Consider the following 8,929-nt stretch of genomic DNA (forward strand, 5'->3'; position numbering starts at 1 on the left):
AAGACTTCCCCTAGGCCTGCTGAACTCAGTGAGACTTACTTCCGAGTAGACATGCCTGAGGTTGCATTTGTTAGTCTTGGTGCTACGAGACTCTCCTATTTGTTTGTGTATGTGGGTGATACCCCCTTTTTTTAAAGCAATAAAAATAAGATCTAATGCTAGAGTGATTATGATAAAAAACACTCCGGGAGGAAAGCGAAGGGGTGACTCCTCGTTCTGCTCGTTATCCCAATTTAATTCGGTGCATTTTATCTATCAATCTATCTCTCTATCTCCTGGAGGGCGAGAAGAGTATGTCTCAGGGCCGTGCTAACTCAGACTCTGTAAAAGGGACGAAACACCGTGAATTTCTAACGCTCGGTGTCTCTTGGACGACGGCTCTTGCATTGCAGGAATCCATTTCCTGCGTAAACCCGAAAACCTAGCCGCCCTCCCGAAACCGGGTGTGCGGAAAAGGTGCGTTTAGAGTCCGCTGCTGCCTCCAACCAGCGGTCGAAATCCCGACAGGTCGACGGAGAGGATGTTGAGTCGGAATTCCTCGTGTGCTCGGCTAACTTTAGCATAAGTCAGTGCGGCCCGAATCCGAGCGAGCTGCGCAGTGGCATCGATAATTCAAGTCCCGCTTGGAGTAATAATCGTGACAGAGGGCCTGATCCACGGAGAAGTCATTGAAACGAACAGAAGCTGGGAGCGCTGCCCGTCTTCTCGTTCAGTTCAATGGGGTTCGTGGCAGGGTGAGTCTCTTTCGACGGTAACTCACACAATCCCGTCGCGCCCTACGCAACCAACCTTCCAGCTGGTTTGATGCGCGCCCATCTTCGGGCGTTTAAGAGCGTTGCGGTGTGACTCCGATTCTGTATGGCTGAAATACACTGCGGGTGCGAGATGCTCATTTATGGGATCGAGAGGAAAGGAACAAGCGGGACTCTACCATGCAGCAGCTAAGCAGAGTTTAAGTGCTCAGCCTTTCTCCATCTTCCACCCCTTTGCCCAATCCTGTGAGCGGGATTCCTGCAAGGGCTAGATGACCCTCTGGGTCCCTTTCAACTCTACGATTCTATAATTCTATGATTTGTTACAACGTGCAAGCGCCTCGGGGCGGGGGCCTGGTGGAGCAAAACCACCTCCCACACTTGAAGGCGTGGCCCAAAGCAGTCAGAAGAAGCCCGACTGCCAAGAGGTTCCAATGGTCTTTCTTGCCATTTGATCCCTCATCACAGCAATTTTGCTTTTTGCCATAGCCAATGCATCTACCACCATTCCTGGTAGGAGGCAACACTGGCTGAGGAAATTAATTTAGTGCGGCAATTGTATATGATCCACCGCTTGCTATGGATTTTCATTTTCTGGTCGCTATGCCCTTGTTCCAAGACAAAATGATCTATTGCGGTCTCCCTTAAAGCTGCATTCAGGATCCCACCAAGGCCAGTTAAGGAGCAAGTGGCAATATGTGGGGTTTTTCCTCCCCCCAAGATACAAAGTTTATTAGAACTATAGATTATTTTTTAAAAAATGAAAACCAAAAACACACCATTCCTAACAAAACGGTTGATCCAAGCTAGGAACACCCAGCGGCCTTGATCCAGAGATGCAAAGGCATTCTCTCAGGATTCCTAGCCGCCCATCCACTGTCTGTGCTTAAACAGGTGGACAGGTCCCCATTGCCCAGCCCCATTGCCCAGTCTCTTCTGCCACATCATTCCCTGTGCCATAACAAAAACCTGTTCCTGCTGATTCTTTCACACAGTCCTGTGATGTCTGGTCGAAACTGAAAGTAGTGGGGCTCAGTGGGCCTCTGGCCTTAGATCCTCTAAAAAATTATACACAGGGTATAAAACGTCCCTACAAGAGCTGGAAACCCCCTTTCTAATCCTAGCAGTCAGAATTGGAAGGGACCACGAGGAGGAGGAGGAGGAGGAGGAGGAGAAGGAGAAGGAGAAGGAGAAGGAGAAGGAGAAGGAGAAGGAGAAGGAGAAGGAGAAGGAGAAGAAGAGGAGGAGGAGGAGGAGTTTGGATTTGATATTCCGCTTTATCACTACCCGAAGGAGTCTCAAAGCGGCTAACATTCTCCTTTCCCTTCTTCCCCCACAACAAACACTCTGTGAGGTGAGTGGGGCTGAGAGACTTCAGAGAAGTGTGACTGGCCCAAGGTCACCCAGCAGGAGGAGCGGGGACGCGAACCCGGTTCCCCAGATTAAGAGTCCACCGCTCTTAACTACTACACCCCACTGGCACACGAGGGTCATTTAGTTCAACCCCTTGCAATGCAGGCATCTTTTGCCCATCACGGGGCTTGAACACACGGCCCTGAGATGAAGCGTCTCATGCTCTATATTGACTGAGCTCTACCTCCTGGGTTCAGTCCCCTGCGCCTCCGGGTAGGGCTTGCAATACCTCCAGACATGAACCTTGGAGAGCAGCTGCCGGTCAGTGTAGACAGCAGTGAGCTACATGGACCAATGGACAGAAGGCAGCCTCCATTGTAGCAACGGTGGTCCCAGACATATGGGCCCAGAGAACGTCCTCTTTAATTCAGATTTCTGAAACAGAAATGCCACGTTAACGATCCCACCCTATATTCTCTGGAAGGGATCATATTTGTTTCCAGGAGGTTACCGGTAACTTCCAGCTTCAAATCCATTCCTGGTTTGTAGATGAAAAGTACATTTCCTCCAGGGAACTCCCGGACTATGGGTGGCGGCCGGGTTCGCCTGTCCCACCCCCACCCCTATTAATCCTAGACGTGAAGGCTGCCCTGGGCATTTTCTAGGAAGTGATTTGCACGCGTGAGGGGGAAAGCTGTGGGTGTTATTCAAGTTCTGAAGGAAGCACTCTCCAAAACAAAGGCGCAGCCATTTACTAAAAAGGGTCGAAAACGGCTTACATCGCGTATTTTCCATGTGTTTTTTCTCAAACTCCCAACAATCACCCAGTCAGATCATTGTGAGGCAGATCGGCTTAAGTTGTTGCCTCCAAGGTCACCCGCCGCTGGATTCCTGAAGCCGGGATTGTCATAGCCAAGACCACGTCGTGTGATCGCTACGCACACCCTCGTTTTCCTCCAGGTATTCAATAAGGCACACCTGTTTTGAGGGACTTCAGCGCTCAGTTCCTACCCCCCAAAAAGGTATTGAAGTGTGGGGTTTTGTTTTTAGTGGGGTACAACGTTCTGCCTTGTTCTGTAACCCTTTATTAAATTCATCTCGGCTATCCGAACCATAAACACACAAGGGAAGTTGTTCGATTTGGTTCCATTTTACAGAATAGTAAAATAGATGGAAGATACCTCATACCCGACGTGGCCGATGGAGATGGGGAGACCAGCGTTGTGTTAAGGCAGTGTATAAGTCAGCTCTGTCCTAAGCAAATTCAACTCAGCATCCTTCAGCATGGAGGATTCTCCTAATCCAAATTGCGGTGTTTTGTTTTTTGGGGTGAGGAGGAAATATATATGCGCAGGTCAATACATAACTCCTGGTGAGTTGCTCCCAAGTCAGTGTGTATAGGATTGGAGCCTGCTAATGTAGTCGTGATCTGTAGTGCAAGCCTATCCATTTTTACTCGGAAGTAAGACCTACCTTGCACAATGAGGCTTCCCACAAGCAGATGATTGCACTGCAAAATTTATTCAGAAAGTAACTTTCCAAAGAGCCCCCATACCAGTGAAATTCTGCAGCCTCCATCGCTGCGATTGCTTGCAAGTCGGTGGCTCGGATTTCAACAGCTCTTTCTTTCAGATAAGCCAGCTAAGGATAGCAGATTGACACACCTGAAGCCAAAGATATCGACGGGTCTTGCATCCAGGATAGGGCACTATCAATTCTAATCCCTTTAATTTCTGTTCAAAGGGGTACCGAACATGGTGACCTTGACACATGGTTGGACTACAACTCCCATCGGTCCCAGCCGATATGACCAATGGTCAAGGAAGATGGGAGTTGTATTCCAACAGTATTTGGAGAGCGCCATGTTATGACAGGCACTTAATTCATCTTGGGTCCGCTGTGGATCACTTAAGGAGCAGCCCAGGGAAGACAAGGAGTAGGGGTACAGAGGGGTTCACCACCTGTCCGCCGCTGCCTATTGTAGAAGGCATTCCAGAGGGGTGGGGAACAAAGGTGCCTATTCCTTCTCAGGGATGTGTCTCTTACAAGTCCCCCCACAGTGTTGGCGAGGGATAAGAATAGTGACAAGGGTTATCCAAGGGAAAAAATATTGCTGAAGTTCCCACCATCCCTGACTGTGGACTATGCTGCCTGGGACTGATGGCAGTTGTGGTCCAACAACATCTGGAGGAGGAAGCAATGGCTGCCTGTCCCAGATTGAAGACTGTTATAGAAGCGAGTCGTAGACTCCCTCATTGCAGGGGGGTTAGATGATTCTCATTGCCCCTTCCAACTCTATGATTCTATCAAAAAGCTTGAAGAGTAGAACAACTCCACTATGACTAAGCCTTTGTGGACTAGAGTGCTTGGAAGCGGATATATCCTTCTTTCCGAATCTTTGCCACAACTATCCTGGCTCTCCTTCTGGAAATGGACAAAAGGTCCGCCTGCTACATTCGTCTATCTGAACAAATACATTTTTAGACCACCTTTCCTCATAGGAACAAGATCCCTGTCGTCCTCTCAAGAACCCTGTGAGGTAGGCTAGGCAGGGAGAGAGTGACTGGCAAGCAAGCCCGGCTGAAATGAATAGAAGGTAACTTGACTTCCTCGTTAAGGCGCTGCCTTCATTTGGGATCACTGAAATTCAGTGGGAACTCTGCATATAAGAACACAGCAAGCTGCCCCGCCTCAGGTCAGAGACCCCGCCCAGCCTAGTGTCACCTGCTCTGGCTGGCAGCTGCTATTCTCCAGGGTTTAAGGTAGGAAGAAGCTTTTCCCCATCACTGGCTGCTTTTGACTAGTTATGCCAGGAACTTCAGCATGGGACCTCCAGGTGTGGGCTCTAGCACTGGGCTAGGACTCGCTTACATGGATGGGCTGCTCGCGTCTTTTAGACTGGACTCCAAGCCTCGTTGGAACCGACGGGATCCTCTGTCAGCTAAAGACTCTCAAGAATTGGGTCGCATACTCAGAAACTCTCCTAATAGTTCAGCCAGGTATCCCACCCACGTTCGACCACGGGGAATGAGGCGCCTGTGGGCGGCCCTCAGCGTGTCTTTGAACTCCATTTCCCGTCAGCCCCAGCCAGCATGGCCATTGGCCAGGGAACCGAATAACACCTGGAGGGCGGGGCCTACCAACTCTGTTCTGCAACCCGCAGGATGACGTCTCCCCCGGTTCCAAGGTTCCAAGCTCAGCACTCAGAGATGACATTGGAAAGCTCAGTCGGTAGACTGTAGAATCATGGGTTCGAGCCCCATGTTGGGCAAAACCATAGGACAAGAGCGGTGGAGGTCTCTCTCTCTGTGTGTATACTATGTCAAAGGCATGGCAATGGGAAAGGTGAAGGCTCTTGGCTCAGCGGTAGAGCATCTGTCTTGTATACAGAAGATTCCGAGTTCAATCCCTGGCATCTCTAGGTAGGACCTGGAAGAGAATCCTGCACACCTTCTGCCACTCAGCGTTGTCAATACTGAGCTAGACGCGCGAGCAGTCTAACTCCGGATAAGGCAGCTTCCTGCGTTCCTACGTTCTTTGCAAGGCAAAGTCTTTACAAGCAATAAAAAAATGGGGCATTGTGGGGAGCGGAGGCTTGTTTCCTCGATTTAAACTTCAACTTCCTTTCTTCCAAGCCTGGCTCTGGCTGTTCACTGGCAAGAAGACGGAGGGGGAGGGGGAAGCGAAGCGCCCGGCTGGCAATTTCCACATCTGTTCGCTTCACGTGACAATCCCTCCACCCTCAGTTCCAACATCTGGCCAAAATCAAGCTTCTTCAGGTACCTGCTTATCTGTGAAGCTCCCCTTTTTCAGTGCTGGCAGTAGGATCGCCCCCCCCCCCCCGCGCCCGCTCTAAATTATGTGTCCGTCCTCACATAATCACAGAAAACATAATTTGGAACAAAATCAGCAGCTGCGGGGGCTGGCGGTGAGCAAAAGCTGTAACACTTAAGGCTGCAATCCTATGCAGTTATTTGGGACCCAACACTTGCGAATTATACTTTCGTGTAAACATGCGCGTAAGATCAATCTGCCATCCGATGCGCCCGTTTGCGTACATTCGACCGGATGCGGCCAGTTCCTCTGCAAAGTTAAAGGGTGCGGAGTGCTGTGGAATTCTTTCGGACTTACTCCCGAGTAAACACGCATCGGATCGGGCCGTGCAAAGTGAAAGAAAGTCGCATTGACCTCCCTTCACCCTGCTGCCATTCCGCAGCCTACTTCCTTTGCAAAATAACTTTCCATTCCAAATGCAGAATCGTCAAGGCTTCCTTTTAGGGGAGGAAGATTCGGATCGGTCGGTGTTTGGTGGGTGTTTCCGCTCGAATTCAAATCGAGAGACCCTTACCTGTTTTATATTCCTTTCTCGGCACGTGCGGGTGACAACCGAGAAGGAGAAAGCGAAGTCAAGCTTCTGTCCTCCTCAGCTCTGAAGCTTTGACGTGACAACAAGCGCGTTTTCGGCGCAGCCTCGACAGTTCGAGGCCACGACAGGCAGATGTCAACCCGATTTGACTGCCGATTAGGTTACAACAAGACTGACGTCCGTTGTGAAGCAAAGCGGCAGACGCGACTGACATCTCTCTTTGGGAAGACTGACACTTCTCCAAAGAAAAGACGAAAGCCTTAACGCTGCCCTCAAGATCCGTGCCTTTTACAGGCTGACTTCGGGAGTCCCATTGCCTTGAATGGGACTCTCTCTTTGATCAAAGAAAATGCCACCAGCTGCCGCCGGCGCATTCAGCTTCTGCAGGGAAAGATTTCCTCTTCGTCAACAAAAACCGGGCGCATGAAAAATCAGACATTTTGAGCGCTCTCAAAGGGGGTCGAGTTTTTTCCTACTTCCTTGAACTTTTTATTCTAGGGTTTTGTCACCGCAAAGAGGCTTGCGGCATTTGGAGAGAGCAGCAGAGCAATGCAATACGTGCCCACCCTGAAGCAAAGTCCCATTTAGTTCCATGGCGTATATTCCCAAGAAAGGGAGGCTGGCAGCATCGCAAATCTCTGAGGGCATCAGATTTCGTCCGCTGCCCAAGGAAGGTTCTGTGCCAATTTACCTGGGAGTAAGGTCCCAGTAAGTAAGTAAGATCGTGAATACTTTGGCCACCTCATGATAAGAGAAGACTCCATGGAAAAGACCCTGATGTTGGGAAAGATGGAGGGCACACGGAGAAAAGGACGACAGAGGACGAGATGGTTGGACAGTGTTCTCGAAGCTACAAACATAAGTTTGACTAAGCTGTGGGAGGCAGTGGAAGGCAGGAGTGCCTGGCGTGCTCTGGTCCATGGGGTCACGAAGAGTCGCCCTTTACTTACTTCTGCGTAGATACCAGATTGCACTGTTAAGTCTTTTAAGATGCCGCTCCTTTCTTGAACGGCGTGTTTCCACCCTTTCAAATCGAATTGCAAAAAAAAAAAAAGCTTACCATGTACGTATGTGTAAGATAGACCATTTCATACACAGCTGCGGCAAAAAGACGCATCTGAGACTAATCAAAAGCAGGAAGTCATATTGGCCATTAGAACAAAATTCAAACAGAGACAGTAAAAGAAGACCTTTATTGGGATCAAGCAAGGTTCAGAAATGTGCCAGCTTCCCAGTAACTCAGGACTCTTCAACAGAGTAAATTCTGAAATGGAATAGTTCCTTCTTCGCAACCTTCTAAGAGGTTTCAACAACAAAAAACTACTTTTTGATCAACGCCGACATCATGGGTTTAATATCAAGCCAAATTTCTCACCTCCACCCCTCCCGCTTGGCTTAATATCGATGATATCTCCTGGACTCTGAAGCTTGATCGCTTTCTCCTAACATTTTGGTTGGTCAGTATAAAAAGAGGAATTTGTATTCCCACCTTCAAAAGAAAAATGGCCGTTCTGCATTGTAATCTAACCTGTATTTAACCTATTCGGAAAAGTATCTACCTGGGGAAAAAAGCTTACTTGTTTAGGAGGCACATTGGGGAAGACCTGCCCCCCGGAAATGACACTAGTGTCCCTGATGTGAAGAACACCATTCCTCCTCAAAGCTGGCAATTTAAGAAAGAAGGGGAAACGAGGTGGAGATATTCTGTATTCAGAGAAACGCCTCCCCTCCCCTCCCCCAACAAGCGTCATGAGGAAGAGTGCTGTATCACACAAAAGCTGGCACACCACACCATGAACGTCGGTCGAATTCATGAAGATATTTTTTCTCTCCCTCCCTTATATTAAAACCTCGTGATCTAGAGAGATGACATTTTCGAAGGAAAGAGCAACCGGGTGGTTTTCTTTGGGTTTCTAAATTGAGAGTTGGATCTTATGATTCAGAACCACTTCCAGGGATTCTAGCTGATGAAGGACTCCTTTAACCGGTCAAATCGACGTGGGTATGTCGAAGCACTGTTTAGGAAAGAGAGAGAAAATCCACTCCCCAATACGAAACACGTTTACTGGGAAGCGAAATGCAACTGGTTTGGATGAGATTTATTCCCAAGTAAATTAGTTCAAGGGCTGAGATCTTCCCATTCCAATGTTGCTTCTTTTTAGCTGTCTGCTCTAAAGCACGTGATTTTTATGTAGTAGAAGCTCAGATTGGGGGGGGGGGGAAGGATGCGACTGCTTAAACTAACCTCTTTCTCGGCATCTTTTAAATCCAATATTGATTATTCCCAACCAAGGCAACCCTTTCTGGATTCCCCGATCACGTGCTCAGTTGCTTCTAAAGTGGAAACAGGGTCTGCTGTTCAGAAGAGGGCGGGGGATGTGGAGAGGGGGGGCAGCCTGTGCGAGTGATTTTAACCTGCTCCACCTTGAAGTGACCTGCCAAATGCACTTTCTTATTT

At 49.0% G+C, this 8,929-nt stretch overlaps 1 long non-coding RNA gene across 1 annotated transcript; it reads right to left on the reverse strand.

Annotated features, from left to right (window-relative positions):
• Window positions 1-2,841: 2,841 nt before the first annotated feature.
• On the reverse strand, window positions 2,842-7,194 carry LOC310828244. Its single transcript, XR_014556775.1, has 2 exons — window positions 6,454-7,194; window positions 2,842-3,112 (listed from the first exon to the last, which is right to left on the reverse strand). It is a non-coding gene; the product is annotated as an uncharacterized lncRNA (long non-coding RNA).
• Between the last annotated feature and the right edge of the window lie 1,735 nt (window positions 7,195-8,929).

The sequence above is a fragment of the Podarcis gaigeae genome (genome assembly GCF_964106915.1).
Source record: "Podarcis gaigeae genome assembly, chromosome: 12".
Lineage (NCBI taxonomy): Eukaryota > Metazoa > Chordata > Lepidosauria > Squamata > Lacertidae > Podarcis > Podarcis gaigeae.